Raw genomic sequence first — 20876 nt, forward strand, 5'->3', positions numbered from 1 at the left:
ACTACCAAAAGTAGTCAGATTGTGCCGAATTTGCGTTCGGAACATCTGTAGTGACGTAACCATCGATCTGTGTCGGACTGAGTCCGGCGGATCCAAGCTTACGTCACTATATTCTACTTTTGCCGGGCAGTAGGGGTTGATAACTAAGGCGAATCAGCCTCGCCACAAATACGCTGTGGAATTCCAGCGTATTTGCGGTTGACGGCTTGATAACTAGAGGCCTATAACTGTGACTGTAAAATCTGAAGTTCTACAGTTATTGAGAGTCGGGTTTTGCTTGCACGCTAACTTTTTACATTCAACTTAAAGGGACAGTCTACACCAGAATTTTTATTGTTTTAAAAGATAGATAATCCCTTTATTACCCATTTCCCAGTTTTGCATAACCAACACAGTTATAATAATATACTTTTAACCTCTGTGATTATCTTGTATCTAAGCCTCTGCAAACTACCCCTTTTTTCAGTTCTTTTGACAGACTTGCAGTCTAGCCAATCAGTGTCTGCTCCCAGATAACTTCTCGTGCACAAGCACAGTGTTATCTATATGAAATACGTGAACTAACACCCTCTAGTGGTGAAAAACTGTTAAAATGCAATCTGAAAGAGGTGGGCTTCAAGGTCTAAGAAATTAGCATATGAACCTCCTAGGTTAAGGTTTCAACTAAGAATACCAAGAGAACAAAGCAAAATTGGTGATAAAAGTAAATTGGAAAATTGTTTAAAATTATATGCTCTATCTGAATCATGAAAGTTTATTTTGGCCTAGACTGTCCCTTTAATGTAATGCTATCCCAGGCCGCGCTCATAACAAGTTTACTTTCATTTATGCATAGCTTTCTGAGAGTAACGTAAGATTTGCTATCACTCAAAGTCAAACTTAAAGTTTCATGATTCAGATAAAGCATTACATTTGTTTACGTCTTTCCAATTTAATTCTATTATGTCATTTACTTTGTTCTCCTGAAATCCTTTGTTGAAAAGCAACCTAGCAGCTGATTGGTGTCTGCATATATATTCATTATATATATATATATATATATATATATATATAAAATTATATATATATTTTAAATAAAAAGAACATTTTCTTCTATGTAAAGAAAATTTGAATGTAAAATATGCATAAAGCTCTTTGGGTTTCGCGCTGTAGGTCTAACACAGTGCTGAGTGTAACGTGCTTCAGGTTTCTGTATCTGGTTAGCGCACATGAAGAATTATCTTAAAGGGACACTAAACCCAATTTTTTTCTTTCATGATTCAGATAGAGCATGCAGTTTTAAGCAACTTTCTAATTTACCCCTATCATCAATTTTTCTTCATTCTCTTGCTATGTTTATTTGAAAATTATGAATGTAAATCATAGCAGCTAGCCCATTTTAGGTTCAGCACCATGGATAGCGCTTGCTTATTAGAGGCTGACATTTACCCACCAATAAGCAAGCATAACCCAGGTTCTCACCCAAAAATGGTCCGGCACCTATGCATCACATTCCTGGTTTTTAAATAAAGATAGCAAGAGAACGAAGAAAAATTGATAATAGGAGTAAATTAGAAAGTTGTGTAAAATTCGCTAGGGCTCCCTTGAGGTGGACTACTTCCACCACTCCAGAGGCACTACTAAGTGTCTTCTCTTTCTACTTATCTTTCCTCTCCTTCCCTTTTCCCCCATTCTGTCTTCCAGACCCGGGTACTCTGACTCTCCGTACCCAACTCTTAATCACTCCTAGACATGACTTGCTCTCCTTTGAGGTTTCTTACCCAAAACGTTAGAGGACTTAACACTCCCTTTAAGAGAAGTCTCTTATTACGCTCGCTGAAACACCACAACCCTGACATAGTGTTCCTCCAAGAGACGCATTGTCTAATTGACGAACCGATCAGACTCTCCTCCAGGGAATATACACATATCGAGTATGCTCCCTTCACCAAAAAAGCCAGGGGCACAGCTATTCTCCTGCACAAGAGGTTAGCTATTGAACCAGTCTTGACCATCAGAGACCCACAGGCCAGATATATCATCCTAGTCTGTAACATCAACCACGTGCTCTATACACTTGTATCAGTCTACCTGCCCAACACTCACCAACCTAAGTGCCTCAAACACATTCTCCATGTCATCTCCCAGCACAAACAAGGTAGGGTTATTATCTCGGGCGACTTTAACATGACCTGGGAACCGAAACTAGATAGAAAATCCTCTGACTTAGCTAGGGCACCTCCTTCTACGGAACGGCTTGCTGCGAAATTCCGTACTCTCATGACAGGTTCAGGTTTTTTTGACATATGGAGGGCTATCCACACTCAGGACCGAGACTACACGCACTACTAACAACCACATTGACAATACGCCAGACTCGACTACATATTCTCTACGGCAGACTCTCTAGATCTAGTCACTAACACGGCCATCTCTATTTGCCCCTGGTCTGATCATGACTGCGTTACCGCCGACCTCATCTCTTCAAATACCACTCGCTCTAGACCCTCCTGGCGCATGCCCCACAACCTCTTGCAAGATATTCCCCTCAGAGAAAAATTGCGCACAGAAATTAAACACTTTCTGGAAACTAATAACCGGGCTCAGGTCGGAGATGACACCCTCTGGGGAGCTACTAAAGCAACCATCAGAGGCTTAATGATATCTGAACAGGCTAAAATCCGAAGACAAGCGGGTCTCTCGCTGTCTCAATCTCACATTAAACTTAGAGATTTAGAAGCCCAAAATAGAGTAAAGCAGCTAACTCCTTAACAGCCCAAATAATCGATCTTAAAAATCACATCTCACAGCTAGAGCTTAGGAGAACCCAGGATAACCTAACTAAACTCAAGCAACTGTACTTCTATAAGGGCAACAAGGCAGACACTCTCCTAGCCAACAAAATCAGAAACAGAACTAGTATCTCACGTATACATAGCATTGTCAAAGAGAGCTCCCTCCTCAAAATTCCCTCACAAATAGGGGAGGCTTTTGCCGAGTTTTACTCTAACCTTTATAACATAGAAAGATCTGAGAACCCCCCTGTGACCTCAGCAGACTCCATTCGCGAGTACTTAAAAGCATTGAACCTACCGTCCCTCTCACCCGATCAAAAGGATACCTTAAACTCGCCATTTTCTCTCAGAGAAGTGCAACAAGTTATCAAGAATTCTAAATCATTTAAATCGCCTGGACCAGATGGCTTCCCAGTGCATTTCTATAAAACCTATATCCAAGAACTCTCCCCCCTGCTTCTTAGACTCTTCAACTTAGCTAGAAATGAAGGTAAATTTAAGAGTGAATTCCTTGAAGCCACTATTGTAACTATTTTGAAACCCAATAAGGACCCCTCTCTCTGTGCCAGCTATAGGCCAATCTCACTAATCAACGCTGATATTAAGTTCTTCTCAAAAATTTTAGCTAATCGTATTGCCAGCCTTCTCCCCCACTTAATCAACCCAGACCAGGTAGGATTTATCCCCCAAAGAGAAGGACCAGATAACACTAGAAGACTCTTGAATGTGATGAGTCTGTCGTCCAGCCTCAATAAACCTATGGCGATCATCTCATTAGACGCCGAAAAGGCCTTTGATCGGGTGAGATGGCGATTTTTGTGGGAAGTACTTGATATCTTTCAATTCCCAAGCTCCCTTATGGGAGCAATTAAAGCCTTATACTCCACTCCCTCCGCTTCGGTAAAGGGACTCGGTTTCCAAACTCCCCCTTTCCAAATCTCCAACGGGACTAGACAGGGCTGTCCCCTGTCACCCCTGCTCTTTGCGCTGGCCATTGAGCCGTTGGCAGAACAAATTAGATTGGACCCACACATGGGTGGGATTACTCTATGTGGTACCAAACACAATATAGCCTTATTTGCTGACGACATCACCCTTTTCTCCTCGGATCTCGCGATCACCCTCCCTAGACTCTTACAAATAGTCAAGGAATTTAGTGCCCATTCTCACTACAAACTAAATATTCCTAAAACTGAGATCTACACCCAAGGCTTCCAGAACTCATCTGTGGCCCCTCTAAAAACCAAATATCCTTTCAGATGGTCGGAAACTTCGGTGACCCATTTAGGCGTCAAATTGTCCAACGACTTTCCCCGGATTATTAGGGACAATTACCTCCCCTTACTATCGGAGCTTCGCTCCCTCAGTAAGAGTTGGAACCTCTCGCAAGTCTCGTGGATGGGACGGATCGCAGCTTTAAAGATGTCTTTCCTACCTCGTCTCACATATTTATTCCGCTGTCTGCCAATCAGAGTCCCCAGGCAAATTCTTTTACAGTTTCAGAGCGAGTTCACTAAACATATTTGGCAGGGCAAACCCCCAAGGGTGGCGCAGAGAGTTCTGCAGCTGCCCAGGTCAAAAGGAGGCCTGGGCTCTCCCTCGATAGTAAGATACTACGAGGGAGCCATGCTCACCCATGTCTCACAATGGGGAGTCATGCAGTCTTCCTGCAAATGGCGCTCCATCGAACAGGCCTCGTTACCCTACAACCTAACTCTGCATGACCTGATTTGGATGCCCACACATTGTCGCAGGGAATTAACCCTGATAAATCCCATCATTCGGGAATGCCTGCAATTTTGGGATAAAATCCGCCACTCTAGACAAATTGCCCCTCACCCTTCTCCCATAACCTCACTGTCCGGCATATTGGTAGGCTTACAGGATACTCATCCATTGAAATGGACTCAAGTCGGAATAAATGTGGTCTCGGACCTTTGGCTTCCGCCATCGGAGTGTGGATTCAAATCTGCATCACAGTTGGGGGCTGATGTGGCCTTACCCCATATCCTAAAATCTGAACACCACAGAATTAAAAAAAAAATTTCTTGACCTCCTGGGGCTTTAAACCCCAGTTAACCCGTCAACTGACCCAGTGGGAGTCCACTTGGAACCAAGGAAAGAGGCTATATAGACCCCTCTCCAGACACTACACCCTGTTGGACTCTAATCTAAACTCAGATTTAACTCCCCACCTTGCAAAGTGGGAATCCCTACTTGACAAATCACTTACAGTAGATGATTGGGAACAAGCGCTTGAGCGTACCAAAAAGGCCATACATTGCACCACCTTATTTGAAACTTATTACAAGTTGGTGGCTCATTGGTACTATGTGCCCACCAGGTTGGCTAAAATATTCTCTAGCGCATCCCCGTATTGTTGGAGGGGTTGTGGTCAGAGAGGGGATTCTTTACACATTTGGTGGGAATGTCCCAAAATACGCCCCTTATGGACAAAATGTTTTAGAGCCCTTCCCAAATTGGGAGTCTCATTACATAGCTCTCCCGCAGTTGCCCTGCTACACATAGGTGTTCAATCTATCCCTAAACATCATGCTTACATAAGTATATACCTTTTCATGTCCATTAAACATCTGATAGCTTGTGACTGGAAATCAGAGTCCCCACCTAGCTGGACGAGAGTCTGCTCCTATATGGCTTACTTATATACTATGGAAAAAAGCATATTTTATAATTTAGGTAATTCTGACCTCTTTGAGCTTACATGGGCTGACTGGAAAGACACATATGATACAACCTGGAAACCTAATGTTCTCTCTTCCTGTTAGCTTCTCATAGGGGGAGCGGGGGATCTGACCTGGGGATAGACCTGCCTTGACCCAGATGGCTTTTATGAAACACCCACTCATGACCAACGATGTACCCCTCTACCCTTTCCCTCCCCTCCCCCCTCATCTCACTTCTAGACTTCTATCCTTTCCCCCCTTTTCCCAGCCAAGAGACCTTTGGGTCCCCCCATCCGTGCTATAAGGTACCACTATGTATTATGGCTAATTACTGTGTTATTGGTATTTCCTTGAACAGAGTACTATCCATTTCACAATGTGTAACATTATACTGCTTAGAGGACGAGATGTGTCCTCACATTGTTAATTTTCTCTTTGTTTTGTTTCTCTCTTATTACTTATATATTCTCACTTGTAAACATGATAAGATCAATAAAGCTCTTTTGAAAATTTAAAAAAAAAAAAAAAAAGTTGTGTAAAATTGCATGCTCTATCTTTTGTGCAGTGGCAGTATCGTAGCCTATGAGGTTCAACCGAGGCGTGATTATTGCTAATTGAAAACTTTTATCAATACTTCGTCATGATGACTTAAAATATAAATTTTTTTGACAGTCTCTCAAGAGGAAAAAAAAAATAAAAAAAAATTACATGCTCTATCTGAATCATTAAAGAAAAAATTGCGTTTATTGTCCCTTTAAGGGGCAATATGTAAATATTAAATATATAATATATATTTGTAATCAAAGAAAGAGAAGTAGGGCATATAATAATCCCCTACAAAAGAAAGGGAATAAAAACAGCACACATATGAGGTATATCTAACAGTTTAATTAACTGGCAAAACATATCACACGATGGAGTCAGCCCATTGATGTCCTGCAGTCCCACATAAAGCAAAAACAGATGGTCGGAAACTTCGGTGACCCATTTAGGCGTCAAATTGTCCAACGACTTTCCCCGGATTATTAGGGACAATTACCTCCCCTTACTATCGGAGCTTCGCTCCCTCAGTAAGAGTTGGAACCTCTCGCAAGTCTCGTGGATGGGACGGATCGCAGCTTTAAAGATGTCTTTCCTACCTCGTCTCACATATTTATTCCGCTGTCTGCCAATCAGAGTCCCCAGGCAAATTCTTTTACAGTTTCAGAGCGAGTTCACTAAACATATTTGGCAGGGCAAACCCCCAAGGGTGGCGCAGAGAGTTCTGCAGCTGCCCAGGTCAAAAGGAGGCCTGGGCTCTCCCTCGATAGTAAGATACTACGAGGGAGCCATGCTCACCCATGTCTCACAATGGGGAGTCATGCAGTCTTCCTGCAAATGGCGCTCCATCGAACAGGCCTCGTTACCCTACAACCTAACTCTGCATGACCTGATTTGGACGCCCACACATTGTCGCAGGGAATTAACCCTGATAAATCCCATCATTCGGGAATGCCTGCAATTTTGGGATAAAATCCGCCACTCTAGACAAATTGCCCCTCACCCTTCTCCCATAACCTCACTGTCCGGCATATTGGTAGGCTTACAGGATACTCATCCATTGAAATGGACTCAAGTCGGAATAAATGTGGTCTCGGACCTTTGGCTTCCGCCATCGGAGTGTGGATTCAAATCTGCATCACAGTTGGGGGCTGATGTGGCCTTACCCCATATCCTAAAATCTGAACACCACAGAATTAAAAAAAAAATTTCTTGACCTCCTGGGGCTTTAAACCCCAGTTAACCCGTCAACTGACCCAGTGGGAGTCCACTTGGAACCAAGGAAAGAGGCTATATAGACCCCTCTCCAGACACTACACCCTGTTGGACTCTAATCTAAACTCAGATTTAACTCCCCACCTTGCAAAGTGGGAATCCCTACTTGACAAATCACTTACAGTAGATGATTGGGAACAAGCGCTTGAGCGTACCAAAAAGGCCATACATTGCACCACCTTATTTGAAACTTATTACAAGTTGGTGGCTCATTGGTACTATGTGCCCACCAGGTTGGCTAAAATATTCTCTAGCGCATCCCCGTATTGTTGGAGGGGTTGTGGTCAGAGAGGGGATTCTTTACACATTTGGTGGGAATGTCCCAAAATACGCCCCTTATGGACAAAATGTTTTAGAGCCCTTCCCAAATTGGGAGTCTCATTACATAGCTCTCCCGCAGTTGCCCTGCTACACATAGGTGTTCAATCTATCCCTAAACATCATGCTTACATAAGTATATACCTTTTCATGTCCATTAAACATCTGATAGCTTGTGACTGGAAATCAGAGTCCCCACCTAGCTGGACGAGAGTCTGCTCCTATATGGCTTACTTATATACTATGGAAAAAAGCATATTTTATAATTTAGGTAATTCTGACCTCTTTGAGCTTACATGGGCTGACTGGAAAGACACATATGATACAACCTGGAAACCTAATGTTCTCTCTTCCTGTTAGCTTCTCATAGGGGGAGCGGGGGATCTGACCTGGGGATAGACCTGCCTTGACCCAGATGGCTTTTATGAAACACCCACTCATGACCAACGATGTACCCCTCTACCCTTTCCCTCCCCTCCCCCCTCATCTCACTTCTAGACTTCTATCCTTTCCCCCCTTTTCCCGGCCAAGAGACCTTTGGGTCCCCCCCATCCGTGCTATAAGGTACCACTATGTATTATGGCTAATTACTGTGTTATTGGTATTTCCTTGAACAGAGTACTATCCATTTCACAATGTGTAACATTATACTGCTTAGAGGACGAGATGTGTCCTCACGTTGTTAATTTTCTCTTTGTTTTGTTTCTCTCTTATTACTTATATATTCTCACTTGTAAACATGATAAGATCAATAAAGCTCTTTTGAAAATTTAAAAAAAAAAAAAAAAAAAAAAAAAGTTGTGTAAAATTGCATGCTCTATCTTTTGTGCAGTGGCAGTATCGTAGCCTATGAGGTTCAACCGAGGCGTGATTATTGCTAATTGAAAACTTTTATCAATACTTCGTCATGATGACTTAAAATATAAATTTTTTTGACAGTCTCTCAAGAGGAAAAAAAAAATAAAAAAAAATTACATGCTCTATCTGAATCATTAAAGAAAAAATTGCGTTTATTGTCCCTTTAAGGGGCAATATGTAAATATTAAATATATAATATATATTTGTAATCAAAGAAAGAGAAGTAGGGCATATAATAATCCCCTACAAAAGAAAGGGAATAAAAACAGCACACATATGAGGTATATCTAACAGTTTAATTAACTGGCAAAACATATCACACGATGGAGTCAGCCCATTGATGTCCTGCAGTCCCACATAAAGCAAAAACATGCAAACAAACAATTATATACATATATAAAAAACAAGGAACCAATCTCTATTAGCTATGACACAGGCCTGTATAGTTTCATTAATCAAGTTGCAATAATGTCTGGATAAGATTAGTTAATAATCAAAACCAGTTAGAGCTCTATGCCTATATAAATACGAAGCAAGGAGAAAGACCATAGATATGCATACATTAGGCCATAATATATATAAGCACTCCACAATGTGTAGTATTGAATAAAGCAATATCGGCAGTCTTTTATCCCAAATAGTAGCCGCACATCATCCTGCTCACAGGATCATAATTAGCAACCGTTGAAAACTTGCATATATTAATTAGGGATAAAGTTCTTTATACCAGATATTATCATTGCCTTAGTCAAATAACCGCATAATAGCCTGTGCAATCAAACTTAAAGCACATTATTTTCACTTATCTTAGGAGCGAATTGTAGCTATCTTATGGTTTATTTTATAGGTAAGTATTTAGTTTTAAATAGGAATAATTTATTTAATCATAATAATTTTATTTAGATTTATTAAAAATAGATTTAAGTTAGGGGGGTGTTAGGGTTAGACTTAGGTTTAGGGGTTAATACATTTAATATAGTAGCGGCGACGTTGGGGGCGGCAGATTAGGGGTTAATAAATATAATGTAGATGTCAGCGATGTTAGGGACAGCAGATTAGGGGTTCATAGGTATAATGTAGGTGGCGACGGTGACCAGAGCGGCAGATTAGGGGTTAATAATATAATGCAGGTGGCGACGATGTTGGGGGCGGCAGATTAGGGGTTAATAAGTGTAAGGTTAGGGGTGTTTAGACTCGGGGTTCATGTTAGGGTGTTAGGTGTAGACTTAGAAAGTATTTCCCCATAGGAATCAATGGGACTGTGTTAGGAGCTGAACGCTGCTTTTTTGCAGGTGTTAGTTTTTTTTTCAGCCAGCTCAGCCCCATTGTTTCCTATGGGGAGATTGTGCACAAGCACGTTTTGCCAGCTTACCGCTACCGTAAGCAGCACTGGTATTACAGGTAGAAGTGGTGCTAAATTAGCTCAACGCTCACTTTTCTGAGGCTAACGCAGCCATTCAGAAAACTTGTAATACCAGTGTTGTTTAAAGTGAGCGCTGGAAAAAAAAGGCTCGTTAGCACCGCAAGTTTTTACCGACAAAACTTGTAATCTAGTCGATTATTTTCTTAGGAGCGAATTTCAGCGTTCATGTATCGTTCAGATATACACCGTGTACCGCCTCAGTGTGACGACTCACATAGGGGAGTGAACCAGCTACCAGTCCTTTCCTGATTGGATAGCCTTACCCGTTCACACTGAGATAGCGAAATTATCCACACTGGATACAGTGGGGGGTAGTTATCAAACCGTCAACCTCAAATACGCTGGAATTCCGCAGCGTATTTGTGGCAAGGCTGATTCGCCTTAGTTATCAAGCCCTAGATACCGGCAAAAGTAGAATTTGGTGACGTAAGCTTCGATCCGCCGGACTCAGTCCGACACAGATCGATTCTTACGTCACTCCAGATGTTCCGCACACAAGTGCGGCACAATCTGACTACTTTTGCTAGTTATCAAAAAACTAGCAGGTACGCTCGGCACTTTTCCGGCCCAGCGTACCTGGTTTTCAAACCGCCGCCCTGAAGGCGGCCGATCCCATAGGAAACAATGGGAGTCTGACCATAGCGAAAGTTCATGTTCGCTGCTGCCAGACATCCCATTGATTCCTATGGGAAACGTCTGCACCTAACACCCTAACATGTACCCCAAGTCTAAACACCCCTATTCTGCCCCCCTGCACCGCCGCAACTAAATAAATGTATTACCCCCTAACAGGGCCGCCACTAGAAATTTTGTGGCCCCTGACTTAACCATTGATCAGGGCCCCCCCCCCCTCCTTTGACATGTGCAATTTTTGACCAAGTGACTAAAACGTATATGCACTTTATTCTTAAGTGTCTATTTAAATTGGAAATGTTGTAAAGGTAGTAACATACACACACACACACACACATAGACACACTCATACACTGAAACACACACTCACACATAAGGATTCACATATAGACACTCTAGCAGACACACAAAGAAACACACTCAGACACAGACACTCAGCACTTGTTTACATTGACCTGACAATTAATGAGGTAACTACAGTTTTGTGAAAAAATGAGATTTAGAAAACAAAACATGGAGTTCTGATTATCTTTTTGTAAAGGAAGATGCCAACTAAATGATGACAACAGCATGCAGTGGCTAAAAGGAAGGGCCCTGAACTGCCTAAACAATAATTTAAAGGTTAAATGGTGGATTGGTGACTTCCAGAAAGGTCTCAGTCTTAAAGTCTGTAGAAAGATGTGAATAATCAGTAGTAAGGTCAAAATGTCCTAAAAAGGAACAGACAATGTGTATGTGCATAGTGGTTTAGTGCACACTCAGAAATCTTCTCAAATGCTAATACTTTACTCCTTGTAATAACAATTTCCTTGCTCAATTAGCACTCTGCTGTAGTACCCACTGGTGGCTGCCAAAATGTAAAAAAAAAAAAAAATTTTTTTTTAGTCCTTCCCTCATGGGGCCCCCCTGGCCCATTGGGCCCCTGACAGGAGTCACCCCTGTCACCCCCTGATGGCGGCCCTGCCCCCTAAACCGCCGCTCCCGGAGCCCACCGCCACTATAATAAACTGATTAACCCCTAAACCGCCGCTCCCGGAGCCCACCGCAAGCTATAAATTAATATGTTAACCCCTAAACCGCCGCTCCCAGACCACGCCGCCACCTACATGATACCTATTAACCCCTATCCTGCCCCCTATACCGTCGCCCTCTATAATAAAGTTATTAACCCCTATCCTGCCGATCCCGGACCTCGCCGCAACTAAATAAATAGTTTAACCCCTAAACCGCCGCTCCCGGACCCTATATTAAACTTATTAACAGTGTGTGATAGAGTGAGCGCTAAAGAGCTTAAAAGGACTGTAGGGGGGTGGGTGTATTAAAATAGAAATTTATTACAGATATTGAAATTGGAAATATAATACAATATATTACATGCACATTTAAAAAGTTATTATAGTCTACCTATATTCACCATGGATACATGAGAACAAATGTAAAAAATAAAGTAACAATAAAAATCTAAAATGAGAGATACAGTGTTACCTATATCTATATATCCAAATTGCCCTAAACAGCAAATATTATCTTAGATCATTGGTATGTATGATCTTAGAAATACAGTTGAGCACGAATATTTGTATACAATATTCGAAGTATGAAAAACAGGTATTGTTGTGATAATGTACGATAATCGTAAATACAACATCAAATGGATACAGCTTGTGAATAAAATTGTAAATACAACATCAAATGAATAAAAACGACATCAAATGATTAAAACAGTTGTGATGCAGATCGAATGACCGGATGATACCGGTTAAATGAGAAAAAATGTGGAAAACATGTGGAAAAAATGTGGAAAAACAATAGTCTCTGAAGATAAATTAGTCTTTATAACAAACACAATAGTTCAAAGTCAGTGAGTGGGTTTATGTGAAGAAGATCCTAGATGATTAACTCCAAAGAAAACTTGGATGATTAACTCCAATAACAAAAATTAGTTTCCAGAAATTTGTAAAAAATACTCAAAACTCTTTCCAAAACTTTTCAAACTTGCAAAAATAACTCGAGTGACTGTGGCGTGAAGTAAAAAAGGAAAAATTTTTTTTAAAAGAAAAAGAAATTTGTGAAAAAATCAAGGGAAATTACAATAGTGCAGCGTATAGGTCCAAAATTCTCCTCATAGATCTGTGGGTAAAAGATATATACAATAGTGTAATAACGTTTACATATGGTATAATGGAATCAGAAATGTGCTCACCAGTTTGTCGACGCGTTTCGGCCCTCCTAGGCCTTTCTCAAGACAAGAAAGGCCTAGGAGGGCCGAAACGCTTTTTTTCTCATTTAACCGGTATCATCCGGTCATTCGATCTGCATCACAACTGTTTTAATCATTTGATGTCGTTTTTATTCATTTGATGTTGTATTTACAATTTTATTCACAAGCTGTATCCATTTGATGTTATATTTACGATTATCGTACATTATCACAACAATACCTGTTTTTCATACTTCGAATATTGTATACAAATATTCGTGCTCAACTGTATTTCTAAGATCATACATACCAATGATCTAAGATAATATTTGCTGCCTAGGGCAATTTGGATATATAGATATAGGTAACACTGTATCTCTCATTTTAGATTTTTATTGTTACTTTATTTTTTACATTTGTTCTCATGGATCCATGGTGAATATAGGTAGACTATAATAATTTTTAAATGTGCATGTAATATATTGTATTATATTTCCAATTTCAATATCTGTAATAAATTTCTATTTTAATACACCCACCCCCCTACAGTCCTTTTAAGCTCTTTAGCGCTCACTCTATCACACACTTTTAGCTACCTCCCAAGCCCACTAGGGGACTTCTGTCAGTGAGCATAAGGCTGTAAACACTAGCGCTCGGCCTACTACACATACACTTAGATTAAACTTATTAACCCCTAATCTGCCCCCCCCTACACCGTCGCCACCTATAATAAGTTTATTAACCCCTATCCTGCCCCCCCCTACACCGCCGCCACTGTAATAAAATTATTAACCCCTAAACCTAAGTCTAACCCTAACCCTAACACCCCCCTAACTTAAATATTAATTAAATAAATCTAAATAATATTTCTCTTATTAAATTTATTTTAACTAGGTACAATAGCTATTAAATAGTTATTAACTATTTAATAGCTACCTAGCTAAAATAAAGAGAAATTAACCTGTAAAATAAAAACTAACCTAAGTTACAACTACACCTAACACTACACTATACTTAAATAAATTATTCCTATTTAAAACTAAATACTTACCTGTAAAACAAACCCTAAGATAGCTGCAATGTAATTAATAATTACATTGCAGCTATTTTAGGATTTATATTTATTTTACAGGTAACTTGGTATTTATTTTAGCTAGTTAGAATAGTTATTAAATAGTTATTAACTATTTAATAACTACCTAGCTAAAAGAAATACAAAATTACCTGTAAAATAAATCCTAACCTAAGTTACAATTAAACCTAACACTACACTATCATTACATTAATTAAATAAATTACCTACAAATAACTACAATTAAATTAAATAAACTAACTAAAGTACAAAAAATAGAAAAAGCTAAGTTACAAAAAATAAAAAAAAATAAGTTACAAACATTTAAAACATATTACAATTTTAAGCTACCTACACCTAATCTAAGCCCCCTAATAAAATAACAAAGCCCCCCAAAATAAAAAAATGCCCTACCCTATTTTAAATTAAAAAAGTTCAAAGCTCTTTTACCTTACCAGCCCTTAAAAGGGCCTTTTGTGGGGCATGCCCCAAAGAATTCAGCTCTTTTGCCTGTAAAAGAAAAATACAACCCCCCAACATTAAAACCCACCACCCACATACCACTAATCTAACCCAAACCCCCCTTAAATAAACCTAACACTACCCCCCTGAAGATCATCCTACCTTTAGTCGTCTTCAGCCAGCCGACCCACCGATGGAACCAAAGAGGAGATCCGGAGCGGAAAAAGTCATCATCCAGGCGGCGCTGAAGAAGTCTTCCATCCGATAGAAGTCTTCATCCATGCGGCGTCTTCAATCTTCATCCATCCGGAGTGGAGCCATCTTCAGACGAGCCGACGCGGAGCCATCCTCTTCTTCCCGATGAATGGATATTCCTTTAAGGGACGTCATCCAAGATGGCGTCCCTTCAATTCCGATTGGCTGATCGGAACAGCCAATAGAATGCAAGCTCAATCTGATTGGCTGATTGGATCAGCCAATCAGATTGAACTTCAATCTGATTGGCTGATTCAATCAGCCAAACAGATTTTTCCTACCTTAATTCCGATTGGCTGATAGGATTCTATCAGCCAATCGGAATTGAAGGGACGCCATCTTGGATGACGTCCCTTAAAGGAATATCCATTCGTCGGTAGTCGTCGGGAAGAAGAGGATGGCTCCGCGTCGGCTCGTCTGAAGATGGCTCCGCTCCGGATGGATGAAGATTGAAGACGCCGCTTGGAAGATGACATCGCCCGGATGGAAGACTTCTTCAGCGCCGCCTGGATGATGATTTCTTCCGCTCCGGATCTCCAGTTCGGTTCCATCGGTGGGTCGGCTGGCTGAAGACGACTAAAGGTAGGATGATCTTCAGGGGGGTAGTGTTAGGTTTATTTAAGGGGGTTTGGGTTAGATTAGGGGTATGTGGGTGGTGGGTTTTAATGTTGGGGGCGTTGTATTTTTTTTTATAGGCAAAAGAGCTGAATTCTTTGGGGCATGCCCCGCAAAAGGCCCTTTTAAGGGCTGGTAAGGTAAAAGAGCTTTGAACTTTTTTAATTTAGAATAGGGTAGGGCATTTTTTTTATTTTGGGGGCTTTGTTATTTTATTAGGGGGCTTAGATTAGGTGTAAGTAGCTTAAAATTGTTGTAATATTTTTTAAATGTTTGTAACTTATTTTCTTTATTTTTTCTATCTTAGCTTTTTTTATTTTTTGTACTTTAGTTAGTTTATTTAATTTAATTGTAGTTATTTGTAGCTAATTTATTTAATTAATGTAATGATAGTGTAGTGTTAGAATTAATTGTAACTTAGGTTAGGATTTATTTTACAGGTAATTTTGTATTTCTTTTAGCTAGGTCATTATTAAATAGTTAATAACTATTTAATAACTATTCTAACTAGCTAAAATAAATACCAAGTTACCTGTAAAATAAATATAAATCCTAAAATAGCTACAATGTAATTATTAATTACATTGCAGCTATCTTAGGGTTTATTTTACAGGTAAGTATTTAGTTTTAAATAGGAATAATTTAAGTATAGTGTAGTGTTAGGTGTAATTGTAACTTAGGTTAGTTTTTATTTTACAGGTTAATTTCTCTTTATTTTAGCTAGGTAGCTGTTAAATAGTTAATAACTATTTAATAGATATTGTACCTAGTTAAATAAATTGAAAGATGCCTGTAAAATAAAAATAAATCCTAAGATAGCTGCAATATAATTATTATTTATATTGTAGCTATATTAGGGTTTATTTTAAAGGTAAGTATTTAGTTGTAATAGGATTAATTTATTTAATCAGAGAAATATTATTTAGATTTATTTAATTAATATTTAAGTTAGGGGGGTGTTAGGGTTAGTGTTAGACTTAGGTTTAGGGGTTAATAATTTTATTACATTGTTGGCGGTGTAGGGGGGGCAGGATAGGGGTTAATACATTTATTATAGGTGGCGACGGTGTAGGGGGGGCAGATTAGGGGTTAATAAGTTTAATATAGGTTGCGGCGGGGTCCGGGAGCGGCTGTTTAGGGGTTAAACTATTTATTTAGTTGCGGCGAGGTCCGGGATCGTCAGGATAGGGGTTAATAACTTTATTATAGGTGGCAACGGTATGGGGGGGGCAGGATAGGGGTTAATAGGTATAATGTAGGTGGCGGCGGTGTCCAGGAGCGGCGGTTTAGGGGTTAATACATTTATAAGAGTTGCGGCGGGGTCTAGGAGCGGCGGTTTAGGGGTTAATAACTTTATTGAGTTGCGGGGGGCTCCAGGGGCGCCGGTATAGGGGGTAGAACAGTGTAGTTAGTGTGGGTGCTTAGTGACAGGCTAGCAATAAAGCTGGGAGAAAGCCGAAGAGCAGCGAGATCGGATGAGTGATAACTCTCACAGTCTGCTGCTCATCGTCCCGTACTTGGTGCGTGGGTTTTTGACAGCTTTATTGATAACTTAGGCAAAATTTTGCAGGTCCGCGGCGGCGATAGTAGGCGAGCTTAGGTGGGCGTATTGAACCGGTGAAGGCAGGTAAAGTAGACGCGTTGATAACTACCCCCCAGTGTATCCGATCTTACCACAGATGTACCTAGCAAGCAGGATTACACCTCCAAATAAGCATAGTGTATATCAGATCTTACCACAGATGTACCATTCCTCTTTTAGCATATTACATGTTATTTGTTCCGCTCCAGGTCTCCACCCACTAAGGTAGCGAAATTCTCCATTTCAAAATATCATCTCGGTGCTATTTATGTTGGTAAAACGAAGAGGTTAATAAAGGACCGGGTACAGGAGCAATGAGATGATATTTTATACTCCAGAGACACTAATGTATCTAGACATTTCAATCTGGTACACAATGGTGAGGTAGGGTCCCTGAAATTCATTGTTATTGATAAAGGGATAACAAATGGTCGTGGAGATGATAATGATAAAATCCTTCTCCAAAAAGAGGCCAAATGGATTTATAGGCTAGGGACTAGAATCCCTGCAGGATTAAATGACAAGCTAGAGTTTGCTAGTTTTCTATAGTGTGCTATTTTTATACAGAGAACTTTTGAAAAAGATTTCGAAGATATGGTGAATATACCAGCAGATTATCCAGTGGGGTGAGTGCCATATAAATAAAGTGAGAATATGGAACAAATTGAGATTGATAATCACTATACACTAGGAATTATGTTTAAACAGTTTGATTTAAATATCTCAAGTATGTTAGTATTGTATACATAAAAATTCTTTCTGGTAAAGAAAAGGGCAGTCAATTGTAATGTATTCACTTTATGTGCTGACCTGCTCCTTTAAGTAAATGCAAGGAGGTGAGGGAATGGCTACCTAATTCAACACCACCAGGTGCTATAAAAGGAGGAGGTCCTAAGAGGACAAACATGCCCTGACGAGCCCCTGTAACACATATCTTTTGTGGGGGTGAATGCAAGGTCAATTCTATTGGCTGATCTAATCAGCCAATCGGATTGAACTTCAATCCGATTGGCTGATTAAATCAACCAATCAGATTTTTCCTACCTTAATTCCGATTGGCTGATAGAATCCTATCAGCCAATCGGAATTCGAGGGACGCCATCTTGGATGACGTCATTTAAAGGACCAGTCATTCGTTGGGCAGTCGTCGGCTGAGAAGGATATTCCGCGCCGGAGGTCTTCAAGATGGAGCCGCTCATCACCGGAAGGATGAAGATAGAAGATGCCGCTTGGATGAAGACTTCTGCTGGATGGAGGACCTCTTCTGCCCTGATCGGATGAAGACTTCTGCCCAGCTGGAGGACCACTTGTGCCCGGATCGGATGAAGAGTTCGGCCCGGCTGGGTGAAGACAGCTCAAGGTAGGGTGATCTTCAATGGGGTAGTGTTAGTTTTTTTTAAGGGGGGATCGGGTGGGTTTTAGAGTAGGGGTGTGTGGGTGGTGGGTTGTAATGTTGGGGGGGTATTGTATTTTTTTTTTTACAGGTAAAAGAGCTGATTACTTTGGGGCAATGCCCCGCAAAAAGCCCTTTTAAGGGCTGGTAAAAAAGCTGATTACTTTGGGGCAATGCCCCGCAAAAGGCCCTTTTAAGGGCTATTTGTAATTTAGTTTAGGATAGGGAATTTTATTATATTGGGGGGCTTTTTTATTTTATTAGGAGGATTAGATTAGGTGTAATTAGATTAAATTTCTTGTAATATTTTTTTATTTTTTTGTAATTTAGTGTTTTTTTTTGTACTATAGTTTAGTTTATTTAATTGTATTTTATGTTAGATAATTGTAGTTAATTTATTTAATTAATTTATTGATAGTGTAGTGTTAGGTGTATTTGTAACTTAGGTTAGGATTTATTTTACAAGTAATTTTGTAATTATTTTAACTAGGTAGCTATTAAAAAGTTATTAACTGGGGGACGGAGCCAGCATCTGAAGAAACTAGACGTGTGTGTGAGGAGCTCCTGAATTTATTACGATATAGATGGTGTTTAAGTACATTTAAAATAAATCTTTATTAAAGAAAAGCTGTACACATGTAACTCAGTCCTGTTTGGAGTGAGTTTATGGAGGGGTGACATAGCTGGACTTCATGCATCGTTGGTGAGATAACTACATCGCACAGTGGCCATCTTTTTAATGGGGCCTTGAGGCACATCCCTATCCTATGTCTCGAGTTCTAAGCTGCACTGTGCCTGTTAAACCTATCCTAGGTATGGAGAATCCGGCTGAAATCCTCCGACTGTTAACGGCCCACTTTGAAAGGAATTTCCTGAACAGGATCGAAAGGATATTAGCCGCATCGCAACGGATCGCTACTTCAACATGTGACGCATTGTCTCCCACGAGGGAGTCAGTCACGGAAGAAGAAGTAAAGGAGGCCATACATCAGCACGATCTGCTGCTCCCTTCTTTGCAACCATCACAACCCGCATGTGAACCTGAGCCAAGGGAAGAGGTTAGCATGAGGCGAACGTCACAGAGGACCTCATCTAAGGCCCCTATAGTAGCTGCGCAGCAAGGGAGATCGAGCTTGCTTGATGGCAGAGGTGAGACAGAGTCCCTATGGCATGTGAAGCGGGGGCACAGTGGTGGGGTGGCAGCGCTTGTAAGAGCCGACAACTTGGATCACGCAGCTGATCCCTTGAGCCCGACACCTGCATTAGACTTGCTACCTGAAGTATGACCGGCTGTCTCCCTGTGGTGTGCCCCAGCCTCAGAGACTTGACCTGAATTACTGCTACCCTCCTGCATATAAGAGACCCAAACAGGGTGTTGGTTGAGCCTAGGGTATGGGACTGTATGGCCGCGCTGTAACCAGCTGTTTACTGTACGAATTTGCCTGTCAGTACTCTAGTATCATTATTCACACTTTGCAGGATGATACGTTATGAAGACTTGAATTAGTCTGATGGGGGTATTTACAGTATGTGTCTAAGCTAGTACATTACTAATCTTGTATGTATGTAATTTTTGAATTTTAATTTTAACCATATATGGGTTCCCCCAGAAGACTAAGTATTCATGTATATATCCGTGGACCCCTTAAATTGTCTTAATTCACTAAGTTATGACTCTTTGACCACTAAGAGGTTACTTATAGTTTGGGCTCTTTAGGAGCAGCTCTTACTCTAATGCAATATAACAATGAGAGCAACTGTTTTGGAAATGCTGTCTTAGACTTTATCTAGGTGACCATGTATTTAACTTAAGAGTAGGAGGGGGAGTTGCTCACATAGAATCTATTTTAGAGACCTTTTAAACTGAAAATATTTCTTCTGAGAAGGGTCACTGAAGACTGGATTCGATGAGCACTTGTTAGCGAATTAAACTAGTTTATTTTAGCACACAAACCGACAACCACTGAACCCAGTACCCTTAGAGCCTCTATTATGAGTCTTTCTGTAAATTGTTAGCTCTAGATCTGCTCCCCCTCCCCCCCTCTTTCCCTTTCCCCCCCCCTCTTTCCCTCCCCCCCCCCTCTTTCCCTCTCTTCCCCCCTCCTCTTTCCCTCTCTCCCCCCCTCCTCTTTCCCTCTCTCCCCCCCTCCTCTTTCCCTCTCTCCCCCCCTCCTCTTTCCCTCTCTCCCCCCCCTCCTCTTTCCCTCTCTCCCTCTCTCCCCCCCTCCTCTTTCCCTCTCTCCCTCTCTCCCCCCCTCCTCTTTCCCTCTCTCCCCCCTCCTCTCTCCCTCTCTCCCCCCTCCTCTTTCCCCTCTCTCCCCTCTTTGCTTTTCCCTAACTCCCCTCTTCTTCCCTTTTCCTTCCCTCTCCTCCCCCCCTACTATCTCCTTCTCCCCCCCCCTCCTACCTCCCCCCAGTCCCTCTCTTTCTCTCCCTCTTTTAAGCATGTGGTAAGGGATAAACATTGTATCCTCCACATCACCTTCTGGCAGAGTTGGGTAGTCTCTGCCCTGTCCGTAGACCCCCTGTTTTAATGTGTCATAGTATGACTGTAAAAATGGCTCTTCGGAATTTTACCTTGATTGTTATTATGTGTTCAATACCTATAGAATATTTACCACTCTCATCTTAGCATAAGTGTTAGCCCACCTGTGTATCTAATTCATGTGATGGAACTGCTGGCATGATGTTAAGGGGTCAGAAATCTTCTATTTCTTACTAGATTACATGCCCTTTTTGGTCCTACAACTTCTAGATGCCCACTTTCATTGACCTCATGACAGATGTTT

General features: G+C 40.8%; 2 pseudogenes; both read left to right on the top strand.

The window, feature by feature from the left end:
• Nucleotides 1-6013: 6013 nt before the first annotated feature.
• LOC128646327 (uncharacterized) lies at nucleotides 6014-6145 on the top strand (annotated as a pseudogene).
• Nucleotides 6146-8413: 2268 nt separating this feature from the next.
• On the top strand, nucleotides 8414-8545 carry LOC128646328 (uncharacterized; annotated as a pseudogene).
• The last annotated feature ends 12331 nt before the right edge of the window (nucleotides 8546-20876 follow it).

Source organism: Bombina bombina, chromosome 1 (assembly GCF_027579735.1).
Source record: "Bombina bombina isolate aBomBom1 chromosome 1, aBomBom1.pri, whole genome shotgun sequence".
NCBI classification, from domain to species: Eukaryota; Metazoa; Chordata; class Amphibia; order Anura; family Bombinatoridae; genus Bombina; species Bombina bombina.